Source organism: Lissotriton vulgaris, chromosome 3_1 (genome assembly GCF_964263255.1).
Source record: "Lissotriton vulgaris chromosome 3_1, aLisVul1.2, whole genome shotgun sequence".
Taxonomy (NCBI): Eukaryota; Metazoa; Chordata; class Amphibia; order Caudata; family Salamandridae; genus Lissotriton; species Lissotriton vulgaris.
Genome location: NC_141689.1, coordinates 1,466,823,683 through 1,466,841,372, shown reverse-complemented (window position 1 = coordinate 1,466,841,372; position 17,690 = coordinate 1,466,823,683).

Below are 17,690 nucleotides of genomic sequence, written 5' to 3'. Positions count from 1 at the left end.
TGAGTCTACCTCCTGGTTCAGGTCGCCATTGTCTCTTACTGGCGAGCTTCTGCCACTGTTCACACCAGCTTCTCCAGCGTCGTCCTGGTCGTTCTGATGTGAGCCACTCTTAGTTCGTCCAGGGCGGCGAGAGTGGGAGGCAGGACGCCAGCCGTCCAGCCAGTCTCGTGCTGTCTCAGGGTTATCGAAAAACCAGGTCCTGTTCTCCGAGCCTGGCAGGAAAAATCATGGAGTAAGGGAGTTCTCGTTTCCTGAGTTCCTTTTTAACGTCCAGGAAGGTCTTCCGCCGCCTGGCCACCTCCGCCGTGTAATCCGGGAAGAACGCCACCGTAGAGCTGAGGATTTTCACCGGCGGTGAAACCCGCGCCGCTTGAAGGATGACATCCCGGTCGCGGTAATTAAACATTCTTGCTAGGATCGGCCTGGGCGAGGCCCCTGGCTTAGGTTGACCCCCCGGAACTCTATGTGCCCGGTCGACCGAGAAGAAGGCCGACAGTCCCTTAGGTTGAAGGTGTGTTTTGATGAGGTCTTCCACGTATAAATCCATCGCTCTTGTGCCCTCCGACTCCGGAACACCAAGAATGCGTACATTGTTTAATGTGTACGTGGCCCCCCTTGCCGAGATTGTGAGAAAATATGGATTCACCCCGGTGTCCTACGCTGACGACACCCAACTCCTCTATCCTTTCCACTCCCTAAACTCCAATGTCAGGGACAATTTCGCGGAAGGCATGAGGGCCATCTCCAACTGGATAGCTGTCAACCGTCTCCAGTGCAACGTCGGAAAGACGGAACTAATGCTATTTGGCAAAGCGTCCATACTATGGTCCCCCGACTGGTGGCCTCTAGATCTGGGCCCAGTACCCACCCCAAAACTCACAGTAAAGAATCTGGGGGTGAAGTTAGATCAAAATCTAACTTTGAAGGAACACGCCAGTGCAGTTGCAGGGGCATGCTTTCACACAATTGGTCTGCTAAGACGTGTCTTTCCATATTTATCTGATAACCACAGAAAGACCCTTGTGCAGACCATGGTGATAAGTAAAATTGATTACTGCAACGGGCTCCTGATACAAGCCAACGAGGATGCTATAAACCGCCTCCAGGTAGTCCAAAACACAGCGGCAAGACTGGTTTTGAACGCCCCCCCCAGAACCCCCTCCAAACCTCTGCTCTGAGAACTCCATTGCTTGCCAATACGACAACGCATCAAATTTAAAATCTGCTGCATTGTTCATAAATGCCTGTTCGGAAAAGCCCCCACTTATCTGACCCAAAAGCTACCCCTCTACAAACCTGACAGAGCATTACGTTCTAGCAATCAATTACTAATAAAAACTCCACTGGTAAAAAAAACCAGACAAGGTGGCAGAGCCTTCTCTCTGATAGGACCCAACCTATGGAACAACCTACCCCCCTGCATCAGACAAACCTCCAACCATTCCTCCTTCAGGAAAAAACTAAAAACTTGCTTGTTCCTGGAAGAATAAATAACTAGCCATCAGTCAACGACTCCACCCTCTGGTAACACCTGCCATACCTCATTGCGAGCAAAAGCGCAGAGATACCCCGTATAGGGTCGATTCTTGCGCTATACAAGAAATTAAATAAATAAATTAAATAAATTGTTCCGCCTGGAACGGCCCTCCTGGTCGTCCAGCTTATCTTTCAGGATTTTGTTTTCCGCCATGACCGCTTCCATGGCCGTCTGCAGTTTCGAGACATCCTCAACCAGCGATTTCGTGACCAGTTCCAATTAACCTACTTTTTCGGCCATCTTGTGGAGATCCGCTCGGATAAGGGTGATTTCGGTCGAGATGGAGCCCACCGTCACTGCGAGAGAGCCTTCATAACATCATCCAGCGTCGCCTTCTTCGTCCCCACAGGCTCGCCTGGTTTCGTGGAAGAATATTTCCCATCCGCCGGAGGGGAAGCGGTTCTGTCATTCGTGTATCGCTCGATACGAGTCTGGGTTGTACCGCCTTTAACACCTTTCCCGGCCATAGTTCGATCACGGAGATTATACAGTTCGTCGGCGCGATGGGGCACCAGGAGTAACCGCCGTCACAGCGCGGCCCTCAGTTTAGTTCAAAGAGGAGCTTTTGCAGCAATGGGGGAAACGCCCCGGTGATCTTAACGGAGCAGATGGCAGGAAATTATTCTCATGGTTTTCCTGAAAATCCTCGGGCCCCTCCTTTGATGAACTTCCGTCAGTTATGGCAAATGTGCTGTCCCTAGACAGGGATCCCGCCGGCCGTCACTCGGGGTAGCCCCCCAGCACCGATCACTTCCTGTCTGTGGTAGCTGAACAGGCTGCACTTCCGGTCGGCTTCACTCGCCACTAGAGGCCCCGGAGGTAGGCCTGTACTTCGATCGGATCAGCACTCGACGATAACTCCGTCATCCAGTCCTCGATTTCTGTCCGGGTACTTGCCGCCAGTTCCGTTCAGTCTCGGGCGTTCGGTGCCTCCGTCTGAGGTAAGATTTAGCCACGGATTAACGTGCGGATAGATGGAGAGGCCGCTTCCCTGCCGGAGCTAGTCCTCTATGCTGCCGCCATGTTCGGCCGCTAGCCATGCCCCCAAATGGAACTCTTTTTGCGCAATAACGAAAATGCTGACTCCTAATGGAAACCTGAGAATCATACATTATAAATACTTGCACCAAACATACCATACTCCCCTGAAGCTGCAGAAATGCAGATTAAGGGAAGATGCACAATGTAGGGAATATGGGTCAGACAATGCAGATTTTATCTATCGAGCATGGCACTGCACCAAAGTTCGGGAATATTGGGCAAAAGTGATGAATATCTTAAGTAAAATATTAGCAAATACACTGGATTTCACAATACAGATCTGCCTTCTAGGCTTAGTGAAACACCTGGGCTCTGTGAAGAAAAAGTTAGGTACTATAGCATTGTTATTAGCAAAAAGATGGACCTCTATCTGTTGGGATAGTAAAAATAGTCCAAACAGTAAAATGTGGTTGAAAGACATGGTGTATTGCAAGGACACGTTGAAAACCTATGAAGAAGAGCTTACCACTGGGTAAAAACCAAGGGACTATTGGGCCCCCCTACAGACTTTTTGTAGCTGCATCCCGATGGTTTAAAGCCTGCTAATGTGTAATTGTCATTATATTACTGTACAGTTGTGTATTTACCCAAAGTATTGTACGTTATATACCAGATTTCATATAGTCATACTGTGGTCTCAAATGACATTAATGTCTGTGTATTTCATTGTTTTATATTGTTATGCAATAAAAACCTTTAATATAAAAAATAAACAAAATAATACCAATACAAATGCACAGTGGGGCAGGACCAGAATCTATACAGGAGTTCAACAGAATGTCACCTTTGTCATTCTGCTGCTACAATTGGGAATATCTATGTAGTCAACTTGGTGTCAGATAAGTGCAGTGCTGCATGTTGAATGGTATTAGCCAGAACCTAGTGTTTCTTGATATTAATTGTGGGTATTCTGGTACCATTTTCTCTCTGATGGTTCAACTATACATGTTTTGGCCACCTCATCCTCAATATTATCATTACTACTTTGATTCTGCTTTTTCGGTCTGCTTATGTGGGTACGTAGAAGTACCTAAACTATGCTCCGAATCTGTTTGTAGACTTCCACCTGTGCATTAAATCTAATTACCACCTAATTGGGAAATCATATTCCTGTGTAAGACATGTGAAATGTGTTCAGCCCTTCTCCATCAGTCAAATCAACCTGTGTCAGTGCACCCGAGTCTGTCTAAGTTCCCACCTTTATCCTTCGTCTAGTTTTACCAAGTGACAAAGTGTCCAAATGGGCAAAACTTGCACTGTGTGTCTTAAAACTTTGCACCAACAATATCTAGTAACTGCCAATAGCAAAGAACATCTGTCATGTTTGTCACAAGGTGAGAATAAATGCATTAACACTGATGTGGCAGAAAACATGTATGTCATATATCAAATCTTAGTGTGTCATGTCCTCCCAGTCATTTGGCAAGCTATTAAAGTTTGGTAGCCATTTAATACAGCTTGAAACAGAGAAGTCCAACCCAAGGGTGATTGCAAAATAAACCTTTCCATGTGCCCGTTCCAAATTAGGTCAGCAACAGCACCATTAATTTCCCCAATCGAGAGAGGGGGGGACAATAAAGAAGTAAAGCGGATGTGGCAAGATGATCATTTTAGTTAGGTCTATCCTACCAATTGCTGATAGATGTATGTTGAAAAGATGGCTCTGAAGCATGATAAAATTGAGTCTTTATTCACATATAAACTCAGAGATAATTTCAATCTTGTACTCTGCTCCATCACCTCTCAAATCGGACTGAAGTTCAACACTCTAAATAATCTTCATCTGAAGGTTCTAAGGTTAACACCAAGGGAATGGGAAAAGGATAGCGGGGCAGGTGCCTCCACATTTATTATAAATAAAGACATTATACCACATCTAACTTTTTTAAAATGAACAGAAACAAAGGGTTTTACAGCAGCAAAACCACCTAAAAGGAGAAACTTGAAAATATAATGTGGATGATATAGAAAACAAGAACAGTGGAAGAGACCACCTGTATGGAAATATTACATTTTGAAAGGTTCTATAACAATGGAGTCCAAAAGAAGCCCATATTATGTGGGAAAAATAAATATACCACAAAGGCAGAATTTAACTCTAAACATTAGTCTACAAAAATTCTCTGTGCCTCGCTGGTTCTGGGACATTGTGTTAATCTGTTCATACTCCACATGTTACCCCTTTCTAGTATTATAACATTGCTTTTTACTTCTTAGATTTTTGCTGATCTCTTATATTTTGTTTGACCAAAACATACTGGCCATCTTTGCATTCACATTTCCTCACACCTCACTTTTTGTCATACCATTCTTTGTACTTCATTTGAGGATTTACCACTTTTTCTCTCCAGTCCTCTTTATTTAAGGAAACATCTTTGTTTGCAAAAAGCCAATTTGGAGAAACCTTTGCCCCTGGTTTGCTGGTTTTAAGAATAAAAAAAGGGGATAAACAAGTGGCACTATTGGGTCTGGTATGGTAACACCAAATCATCTGTTCAATATTTTGAATGATGGGCTTAGATGAAGCTAAGGCTAATTGTATTGCTTCTTTGAACATTCTGTTAGCCCTTTCCACCATTCTCTTAGCATTTGGACAGTACAAAAGAGTCTTTATACATTTTATGACAGTTCATATAGCAAATCCCTCATCTCTTCACATAGAAATTGAATGCCACTGTCAATAATTTCAGCACTAGAGCTACCTTCTGAACTAAATGCCTCTGTAAATAATTTGATGAGGATGTTATTATTAATAGTATTTACAAATTTCAACTAGATCTAATGAGAAAATTAATTATGAGCACAAGAATATATTTGTCTTGTAAACCTTGTATTGAGTAGGACCAACAATATCCAGTCCCAATTTGTCTCATGAGATGGAGAGTGCCTTGATGGGGATAAAAGGTGCTTTGCAACTGTTCTTGAATGTATCGCTCATGCTACAAGCATGACAGACCTTTACTATGTATTCTATAATAGAATCCATGTAGGGCAACCAGTAATGCGCTCTCACTTTGGCTTTGGTGAGATTTCTTCCTCAATGGCATTCGTGTGCAGTGTTAGCCATGCGTTCACTCAAACCTGCTGAGGGTATGATTACATCCACTCTTTGACTAAGATTTCCTTCGAGGGATAATTCATCTCTAACATTCTAAGATGGTTGTAAATAGTTTGGAGGTTAATTTTGTTTGCGCGTCAGCCTTCTATTACTCTATTGCTAAAGTTTTTTACTTTCTGTATGGCACTTAAAATTTCATGTTTATCGGGCAGGGAATGTCGATCTACCCATATGTTGGCATTCAAATCTCATAAATCCACACAAAGGCTAATTTGTTTTTCATTCTTAGCTGTGATGACATTGGTGGGTCAACCATTCAGAACTGTCTGTTTTCTCCATGATTCCTTGCCTTACTAACCTCTATAACTCTTTCTTCAAAGGTTCTCTCATTAGAAAAGGCACAGACCTTGTCTGTTAACTATCGGAACTGCATCTGTTTTTATTAATATTTTGTGCATGTTTCAATTTAGCAAACCCACCCTAAAAAAATCTGGAAATGCTCCATATATGTGTGTTCCTACTAAAGAGCAGTCAAGTAAGAGCACTTTTTCCTCATTGTTAGGATCTACATGTATTCCTAAATCCTTTTGGTGTTTCTATCCCAGTAGAATAGACCCCTGTTGAATGGTGTGAATTGTTCCTACCATGTGCCTGATTCACAAAGGTTAATTTAGACCAAAAATGTAAGTTTAGACCTGAAGTCTAAGTTTAGGCCTACAGTCTAACTTTACTACTAGTAACGTTAGAGGTTTGCTCTAAGTTTGGACCAAAAGTCTAACTTAGACCAAAAGTCTAATCTTAGTAGTAGTAAAGTTAGACTTTTGGACTCAGACTTTTGAGGCACCCTAGGATATTTAAATTGTTGGCATAATATGGTATTGTGCACCCACCAGCTTTGTTCAGTGGCTCAATTGCTAGGATCCGGTAGCGGTGGGCACCTGCTGCTGTGGTCAAGTGGTTGTGGTATGACCCTCTGGCTGCTCTCACTGTTTCTCCGGAGGTGTTACTGGTATCGCTGGCAAGCCATGGCTCCCAAAACAAACAAGACTACCAAAAGGGCTGCTAAGGACGCCACAGTGGATGTTGTGCGGAAACCGAGCCAAGTTCGACGAGGGGTCCAACTGAGGAAAGGGGACGGCAACATGATAAAGGCTAAGTATGGGCAAAATTCGCGAATTTGCTTTCGCATGAATTCGCAGTCTGCAAAATCTGGGAATTTGTGCGAATTAGCGGATTTTTTTATTTTTGCATGTTTGAGGGGTGCTTTGCGTGTTAGCAGCATTTTTTTCAGCGTGCCGATCGCGAAGTTACCCATGCGGTCGTACATGGGCACGGCCATCTTGTTTTTAGTGTTCACGTTGCGTATTTCCGTTTCCGGACGCCAGTTGCATGCTCGCGTTGTGCATTTCCTACGTGCGGGGCCGCAATTATTGTTCGTGTCTGTTTTTGCGTGCTTGCGGGGGAAATATCGCACAAACTTACCGACGCAGTCGCAATGGGCGCGGCCATCTTGTTTTCCATTCACTGCTATGGTTCTGGGCATGCTTTTTCCATCCTCTTTTAATCTCTGCAATCCTTTGGCTTTTTTGAACTTTTTAAAAATCTTTTACAATCATTATCTATTACTTTATTTTTCTACATCTGTATTTTGTGTTTTTTTCTACTTTCTCTTATTTATTTAGTACTTTTTACTCTCTCTCTCTCTTTTCTTTACCTTTCTCCTATTCCTTTTTTTGTTTTCCAGAACCATAGCAAAGGGAGTCCGTTCTAACAAGGGAAGAGTCCCGCACCCCACTACCGGCTCCCTTGCGGGCGCCTAAGGTCGGAGGATAGCACAGCCAGGGAGATATTTAGTGCGGTGAAGGTGGCCTCACTTATCTTTTATGCGCAGCGCCACCACCTGAAGACCATCGCAGCAGATGGCAGGGCCGGTACAGGGTATGGCCTCCGGGAGCGTCGCCAGCTCTGGGCTAAGGTGTGCCGGGCCATGTTTAGGGAGTCGGGGTCCGGCACTCCTACAACCAGGCGACGCACCGGTGGTCGGATATCCTTGACCGGGAGCGGGACCTGCTCGACCTGCTAGGCATTGAGATCCCTGGGCTTGGTGAGTAACTATTTAATAACTACTTTGTTTTCTTCTGCTCTGTGGTATATCGCTAATATATGTTTTTCCCGAAGAGCAAGAATGCTGCAGATTTGATAACATTGCAGGTAAATTAATGTTTAAATAGCATCTTTGATTGCAGGTGCTCGCCTGCTCAGTGGCGTTGCTACTATGCTTACTTGTTTGCAACTTTTGGCTCATTTGGTCTGATTATGTATGAATCAGTACTTTACAGAACTGCCTAATGCTAGAGAGACTAGAGACTCAAGTCTAGTCCTTCCTTTGTACTCCTGCTGCCACTAAAAAGAGATAGTGGTGGATTGATAGGTTTAGTATATTATGACTTGCTATTTATTAGTAGGACATTTTTTAGTGGTCTGCAAACATGATGACGGACTGTGTCTGTCACGTCGCGTGCTGCTGAGTGCTGGCAGTTGTAGTAGAACCTTTTTGTTGTTGGTTTAGTTAGTGATTTACATAACTTTTCAAGTAGACGGTCTGAGATTCCAGCAATACTGTACTATCCTCCTAGTTGACCAGATCAGATAGGTCAATACATATAGTGCAATTGTTGGTAATTTGTTTCCCCAAGATAATTTTAGATTGTGGTCAAAGAAATCAAACATTTTAAAAAAACAGTCATCCATGTCTGTGTTTATTTCATGAGCATCAGCACCTCCCAGGGGCAAGACGAAGACAGAGACCCCGGCGGAACAAGGTGGGCAGGATCGGTGCTCCGAGGTCTCTTCTGCTGGCCTTAGTAAGTTGTTCTGTTGTTAATATTAATAATTATACTTCCCTAACTTTTACATCACCTATTCATTCCAAACTGTTTCCTAATTCTATTTTTTACAAAATAGTCTTTGATCTTCTTGTAGACTGTTTCTACATTCTTATCCTGCTCTACTATCACTCTCTGTGCTACTACTATTTACTATTATCATGAGTCAGTCTGTGTAGGTAGCTAAGCTTGCCGAGTCGGCAAACGGTGTTAAACAAAACTCTGATCCAGCAATAGGTCTAGGCACTGAGTGCAGTCCTCTGGGCTGCCCTTGCTGTCTATTTAATTCTTCTTAATGTTAGTGCTTTGACAATTTCCAACAACAGAATGTCAATGTCCACCAAGAATAAGCTAGTGCTTGGCTTTTTGATTTGATAGGAGCACATACCATACCGTTAGTGTTTCAGGGACTATTCTGCACATACAGAAGTATGGACAAGAGAAATAGGACATTGTTGAGGATAGGTGCAGTTCGACTTTCCACATACCTCAGTCAGAACAGAAGTTGAACCCCCAATCCCCTGACTGATTATCTAGTGTGTCTGAACAATGATTATAGGACACAGAAGAACAGAAGAAGACTACCAAGTCCTGACCTATCAGAGTCACAGAAGCATACTTGCAAAGTGCAGTAGTGCAACTGCAAACCCTTCCTCTCACTCACTCGTGAACGAAAACCACACATTGTTTTTTAGTTTTAAAGTTTTATTTTCAAATAAGAAATAAAAAAACAATTTCTTTATGTTTAATAGTGCAGTTTTACCAGCGAGCTGTGGTGATAGATGACGTTAAAGTTTAAACATATATTATACAGATCAACAAGAGAGAGAGGACTAGGTAAGCTAGCCCGTATCCCCAGTATTATATATATCAATCAATGTGGGCTAGCTAGTTTAAGGGGAGGGAGTATTTAGGTGACTCAGGTACGTCAGCAAAATAGATGAGGAAAAGGCACTGTTTTCCTTAGAAAGCCCTCACCCACCGACCTAGTCGGTGGCATGCTTCATCATCGGGCCCACCACAGTGGCACCGAATGTGCCCCGGGTGTGCTGCAACGCCAGGTGACTGCGGAGCTGGTATATTGCTGAGTGTGCAGTGAAGGGGTGTGAAGGTGAAGAATTAAAATGCTATCCAGGAGGTCCCAGCACCCGAGGGTTTAGCAATATTTAATAAACTGGGCCTCTGTTAGCAGGTTTAAAAAGGCAAGAGGACGTTTAAGGGAGAGTTACGATGACCTCCGGCGTCCAGTGTGGTCTACATGTTTCAGCCAGTGCCTTTTATTCTAAGCTGGCTTTCCTCAGGACCAAAGAGAAATGTGAAAATGTGCAAAATTATAATAAACTTAATTTTAAGTGTGTGTTGTTTTTTCTATGTGTTGCGCACGCTAAGGCGCTATAACTGTTAGAGGGGGATTCCCTCAAGCTTTTCTACACAGAACACATAGGACAGGGACAAGACGTACAGGGGAGAGTCATATTAGGGCTGCATAAATTAAAGAACCACTGTTTGCCGACTTTTAAGGTGGTGTACGACCTATATGCGGCTATAGTGAGCTCATGGAGACTCCATGGAGCTGGTGAGGGTATACTGAACCGTTAGTGAGGGGTGGTGGGCTAAAAAAACGAAATCACAAGGTGAGGTACAGGAAAGTATTGGTACTTGGTCCTCACTCTGTTATTTCTTAGTAAAAAGCCTCATGGGTCGCCTGGCAGAGAAAGAGACCCTGTGGGGATAAAATGAGATATGCAAGGCTTTCTAACCTGTAAGGAGAGAAGTTGCTTACCCCAATGGCAGGATTAGGAGGTTACTCACGAGTAGTTCGGTCTGGTTCCTCCTGGGACCTAGTCGTCCATCCGCGGCGCCCGATATGCAGTGAATGGGCCGCCTTGTTTGTTTTTTTATACTCGTCTCGTAATCTATTTCACCTGTTCGAGATAGAAAGAGAAGGAGGGATGCGCGCAGATCGCCATGTCATGCTGGTGTAGTCTGCGCATGTGCAGGGAAGCAGCGTGTGCGATCGCGCATGCGTAGAACCGTGGTGCGCGTCTAGGCGCATGTGCGAAGACGAACCGTCTATACGCATGCGCTGTGCCTAGCCGCGTCTATTGACAACGCGAGCGCTGGAGATGCGCTTGCGTGTAGGCCAAAGTAAACAGACAATTGTATTGGCAATGTGGACAGGTATGCGCTCGCTTATGGGGCATAATAAACAGTTCTTAGACTGAGAAGGGTATTGGGCCACTGTAATGTGATATGGGGAATACCCATATGTGCATGATATACACTTGGTGAAAGGGAAATCACTGTAGGAGAAGGAGGGTCAGAGAAACGGGCGCTCATGCAGGGGTGCACTGACACAGGTGATCTACCTTATAAGGTGATATAGGGGCAAAGGTTCACACTAGTGCTAGGTGCTGCTTGGTTGGTTTGGTCAGGCAGACCAGGGAAGTACACTGTGCTCTCAAAAAAGCGCTGTATTTATGGTCATGCTGTGGTTATGCAGTTAAGCTATTCCATGGAATAGCGTCGTTCAGGCCATGGATGTGAGTGGCTAGACGGTATATCCAGCGCTGTTCTTTTTGTAGGAGAAATCTCTCATCTTTGGCATTGTCAAATTTCTCAATGACAGTCCAGGAGAAGTCATTTGGTGTGTGATTGTGGGTCAGGAAGTGATCTGTGAGTTTGCTGATGTTTTTCCCACATCTTATTGTGCTTCTATGTTCAGTCATTCTAGTGCGTACCTTGCGGGTTGTCATGCCGATGTATCTCAGGCGGCATCTGCAGGTTATCAAGTATACCAAGTTGGTAGAGTTGCAGTTAGTAAACTGTCGCTGCGTCCAGGTTTTACCTGGTTCCATATTGAGTGTTTTGGACGGGGATGTGAGGTGGCATACGCTGCAGTTGTTGCAGGATTGGTGTCCGGTGATTTTGGGCAGGCCCCATGCGTTGACAATTGTGTTGTCTTTGTTCTGGTTTGTCGTTCGTGGCCTGGTGTTTACCAGTTGGTCTCTTAGATTGGTGGCCCTTTTGTAGGCAAAACGCGGTTTTTCCCATTGTCTGGTGCCGGAGTTGATGATTCTCCAGTTTCGTTGTATGATGTTTGATACTTGGTTCGATACTGTGTTGTACGTTGTAACACAGGTAAGGACTGGTTCTTCCTCAGGTTTGTCGAAGTTTTCTAGGAGTGCCTCCCGGTTTTGATTCCTAGCTCTTTTGCGGGTTTGGTTTATTATCCTGGTGGGGTAGCCACGGTCCCTGAGTTTGTGTACCAGGTCGTTAGACTGTTGTTTATAGTCCTTGATATTGCTGCAATTACGCCTGATGCGTAGAAACTGCCCGTAGGGCAAATTTTCCCTTAGGTGTCGGGGGTGAAAGCTGTCAAACCTGAGCAGTGAGTTTCTTGCTGTAGGTTTGTAGAAGGTGGTGGTGGTAAGTTTCCCATTCTCAGGTTTGATGTTCAAGTCCAGGAAGGGTAGTTCAGTGGCACTGCTGGTGCACGTGAAGCGTAAATAGGGGTCTAGTTGGTTAACCCAGAGCATGAAGTTGTCCAATGATTCTTGGTTTCCTTTCCATATTAAGAGTATATCGTCGATATACCGTCGCCACATTCTTATGTTGGCGGAGAAAGGGTTGGTGGGTTGTTGTACGTGTGTGTCTTCAAAGTGGGCCACATACAATCCTGCCACACTTGGGGCAAAAACACTGCCCATAGACGTTCCATTCGTCTGCAAGTAGTACGTGCCTTCATATTCAAAGTAGTTATCTTTGAGAGCCAGGGCAGCGCAGTCTAAGACGAAGCTTCGGGGGGTGTTGTGTTCCCAAGAGTTTGTCATTAAGACATCATGTAACACTTGTAGTGTTGCGTCCTGTGGTAGGCTAGTGTACAGGCTTTCTATGTCTAGTCCTGCCATTAGTTCTGTGGTGGGGTCAAAGTCAAGTTCCTGAATCACACTTAGTAGATGTTTGGTGTCTTTTATGTAGGAGGGGGTCTTTTGGACTAGGGGATTTAAGAAGAAATCACAGAACCGGGACAAGGGCTCTAAGAGTGACTTGATTCCTGATACGATGGGTCTCCCTGGTGGTGGAGTGATGCCCTTATGTATTTTGGGGACCGTATAGAAATATGGGGTCTTTATTTCTTTGGGGCAAAGATAGTCCGCCTCTTGTTTAGAGATATGTTCGTTGTCTTTGGCATTGGTGACCAGTTGGTTGATGGTGACTTGTAGTTGTTCAGTTGGGTCTTTTGTAAGGCGTCTGTAGTTCCTCGTGTCGCTGAGGAGCCTCTTACACTCGAGGTCGTAGTCTTTTTTGTTCATAAGGACTATTCCTCCGCCTTTGTCAGCTGGTTTGATAACCAGAGTGGGGTCACTTTGTAGGCGCTGGATGGTACTTCTATCTTTGTTGGATAGGTTGTTGAAAGTGTCCTTTTGTTGGAGTTTTTGTATATCCGTGTAGACTGCCTGTTCGAACGTCAGGATTTCGACCGGGATGTTGCCCGGTGGGGGAGTGAAAGTGGATTTCACTCTTAGGCCTGTCTCATTCGGCGTGTCTGTTGCTTCTGAGATGGTGTTGTCCTTTTTCTCAAAAAAAGCTTTTAATTTAAGTTTTCTGAAAAACTCGGCGAGTTCAACATGTAGTTTGAACATGTCCAGTCTGGGTGTAGGGACAAATGAGAGGCCTTTATTTAGTACTTCCGTTTCTTCTGGGGTTAACTGTGTGTCTGATAGATTGAACACCAGTGGACGTTGGGGTGTTATTTGCTGGTTCCCGGTTGTTCCCTGGTTTTGTTTCTTGTGTTGGAGCTCACAGGTTCTTCCTCGGGAGCCCATTGGACGTGTCCCGGGTTCCGTCTCTTGCCCCGACCTTTTCTGCCCTGGGATAAAAAAGGATACCGCTGGTTTTGGTTCCCTTGGAAGAATGGCATGTTGCCTTGGGGGTACATGTGTGGGTATCCGAAGTAGGGAGGTGGGAAATGGCCTAAAAGGGGCGGTGGAGGGCCGAAATTTTGGTTTTGGGGACCTTGCCATGGTTGTTGCCAGTGTTGTCCCCGTCTGCCTCTTCCTCTCGATGTATTGGATCCTGTGCTGGAATTGCTTGAGGTGCTTGAGACGGAACTGTTGTCCGAATTATCAAAAGATTTTTTAGGGGGGTGTAATCATCCTCCGAGTACGGGTAAGTTTTAGAATAGCTGAATCTCTTCAGATCTTTTTCGAATTTCTTTATTTTAGTCTGAGTTAAGTAGTCTTTATATTCCGCTATTTCGCGGTTTTGGTCCTCGAGTTTCTTCTTGAAACCTGTCAGGGTGGTTTTGAAGTGGGACTCCGTTGCTTGAATTTCTATCATGATTGCATCTGATAGACGTTTGGCAGTCTTGATAATTAAGACTAGCCAGTCCCTGGTGCAGTGCCAGGCGATCTGGGCCCAGTCTTTGCGAAATGCTGCGTCGTCCAGGAAAATCCTGGGGGCATTGGTGTCTAGAAGGCCAGTAGGAGCTGTATTGGTGCGTAAATATTGTGCCAGGATGACCCCATGCACACCCGGGGCACATTCGGTGCCACTGTGGTGGGCCCGATGATGAAGCATGCCACCGACTAGGTCGGTGGGTGAGGGCTTTCTAAGGAAAACAGTGCCTTTTCCTCATCTATTTTGCTGACGTACCTGAGTCACCTAAATACTCCCTCCCCTTAAACTAGCTAGCCCACATTGATTGATATATATAATACTGGGGATACGGGCTAGCTTACCTAGTCCTCTCTCTCTTGTTGATCTGTATAACACTAAGCAGCGCGCAGCTGTGAGAGCTCTCTACCCTCCAATATGGCCGAAAATATGGGCCTGACTTACACTGCTGAGGACATCAGCGAGATCTTAGCTGATCCCTCACTCCTGGCAGACTTCAATATTCCCGCCACTGTAGCGCAATCCACGGACTGGGATTCACTCACGGAGAAAAAGAGGAACAGGATCCGGACTGTTCTGCATGGGGTCATCCTGGCACAATATTTACGCACCAATACAGCTCCTACTGGCCTTCTAGTCACCAATGCCCCCAGGATTTTCCTGGACGACGCAGCATTTCGCAAAGACTGGGCCCAGATCGCCTGGCACTGCACCAGGGACTGGCTAGTCTTAATTATCAAGACTGCCAAACGTCTATCAGATGCAATCATGATAGAAATTCAAGCGACGGAGTCCCACTTCAAAACCACCCTGACAGGTTTCAAGAAGAAACTCGAGGACCAAAACCGCAAAATAGCGGAATATAAAGACTACTTAACTCAGACTAAAATAAAGAAATTCGAAAAAGATCTGAAGAGATTCAGCTATTCTAAAACTTACCCGTACTCGGAGGATGATTACACCCCCCCTAAAAAATCTTTTGATAATTCGGACAACAGTTCCGTCTCAAGCACCTCAAGCAATTCCAGCACAGGATCCAATACATCGAGAGGAAGAGGCAGACAGGGACAACACTGGCAACAACCATGGCAAGGTCCCCAAAACCAAAATTTCGGCCCTCCACCGCCCCTTTTAGGCCATTTCCCACCTCCCTACTTCGGATACCCACACATGTACCCCCAAGGCAACATGCCATTCTTCCAAGGGAACCAAAACCAGCGGTATCCTTTTTTATCCCAGGGCAGAAAAGGTCGGGGCAAGAGACGGAACCCGGGGGGACACGTCCAATGGGCTCCCGAGGAAGAACCTGTGAGCTCCAACACAAGAAACAAAACCAGGGAACAACCGGGGACCAGCAAATAACACCCCAACGTCCACTGGTGTTCAATCTATCAGACACACAGTTAACCCCAGAAGAAACGGAAGTACTAAATAAAGGCCTCTCATTTGTCCCTACACCCAGACTGGACATGTTCAAACTACATGTTGAACTCGCCGAGTTTTTCAGAAAACTTAAATTAAAAGCTTTTTTTGAGAAAAAGGACAACACCATCTCAGAAGCAACAGGCACGCCGAATGAGACAGGCCTAAGAGTGAAATCCACTTTCACCCCCCCACCGGGCAACATCCCGGTCGAAATCCTGACGTTCGAACAGGCAGTCTACACGGATATACAAAAACTCCAACAAAAGGACACTTTCAACAACCTATCCAACAAAGATAGAAGTACCATCCAGCGCCTACAAAGTGACCCCACTCTGGTTATCAAACCAGCTGACAAAGGCGGAGGAATAGTCCTTATGAACAAAAAAGACTACGACCTCGAGTGTAAGAGGCTCCTCAGCGACACGAGGAACTACAGACGCCTTACAAAAGACCCAACTGAACAACTACAAGTCACCATCAACCAACTGGTCACCAATGCCAAAGACAACGAACATATCTCTAAACAAGAGGCTATCTTTGCCCCAAAGAAATAAAGACCCCATATTTCTATACGGTCCCGAAAATACATAATGGCATCACTCCACCACCAGGGAGACCCATCGTATCAGGAATCAAGTCACTCTTAGAGCCCTTGTCCCGGTTCTGTGATTTCTTCTTAAATCCCCTAGTTCAAAAGACCCCCTCCTACATAAAAGACACCAAACATCTACTAAGTGTGATTCAGGAACTTGACTTTGACCCCACCACAGAACTAATGGCAGGACTAGACATAGAAAGCCTGTACACTAGCCTACCACAGGACGCAACACTACAAGTGTTACATGATGTCTTAATGACAAACTCTTGGGAACACAACACCCCCCGAAGCTTCGTCTTAGACTGCGCTGCCCTGGCTCTCAAAGAGAACTACTTTGAATATGAAGGCACCTACTACTTGCAGACGAATGGAACGTCTATGGGCAGTGTTTTTGCCCCAAGAGTGGCAGGATTGTATGTGGCCCACTTTGAAGACACACACGTACAACAACCCACCAACCCTTTCTCCGCCAACATAAGAATGTGGCGACGGTATATCGACGATATACTCTTAATATGGAAAGGAAACCAAGAATCATTGGACAACTTCATGCTCTGGGTTAACCAACTAGACCCCTATTTACGCTTCACATGCACCAGCAGTGCCACTGAACTACCCTTCCTGGACTTGAACATCAAACCTGAGAATGGGAAACTTACCACCACCACCTTCTACAAACCTACAGCAAGAAACTCACTGCTCAGGTTTGACAGCTTTCACCCCCGACACCTAAGGGAAAATTTGCCCTACGGGCAGTTTCTACGCATCAGGCGTAATTGCAGCAATATCAAGGACTATAAACAACAGTCTAAGGACCTGGTACACAAACTCAGGGACCGTGGCTACCCCACCAGGATAATAAACCAAACCCGCAAAAGAGCTAGGAATCAAAACCGGGAGGCACTCCTAGAAAACTTCGACAAACCTGAGGAAGAACCAGTCCTTACCTGTGTTACAACGTACAACACAGTATCGAACCAAGTATCAAACATCATACAACAAAACTGGAGAATCATCAACTCCGGCACCAGACAATGGGAAGAACCGCGTTTTGCCTACAAAAGGGCCACCAATCTAAGAGACCAACTGGTAAACACCAGGCCACGAACGACAAACCAGAACAAAGACAACACAATTGTCAACGCATGGGGCCTGCCCAAAATCACCGGACACCAATCCTGCAACAACTGCAGCGTATGCCACCTCACATCCCCGTCCAAAACACTCAATTTGGAACCAGGTAAAACCTGGACGCAGCGACAGTTTACTAACTGCAACTCTACCAACTTGGTATACTTGATAACCTGCAGATGCGGCCTGAGATACATCGGCATGACAACCCGCAAGGTACGCACTAGAATGACTGAACATAGAAGCACAATAAGATGTGGGAAAAACATCAGCAAACTCACAGATCACTTCCTGACCCACAATCACACACCAAATGACTTCTCCTGGACTGTCATTGAGAAATTTGACAATGCCAAATAATGAGAGATTTCTCCTACAAAAAGAACAGCGCTGGATATACCGTCTAGCCACTCACATCCATGGCCTGAACGACGCTATTCCATGGAATAGCTTAACTGCATAACCACAGCATGACCATAAATACAGCGCTTTTTTTGCGAGCACAGTGTACTTCCCTGGTCTGCCTGACCAAACCAACCAAGCAGCACCTAGCACTAGTGTGAACCTTTGCCCCTATATCACCTTATAAGGTAGATCACCTGTGTCAGTGCACCC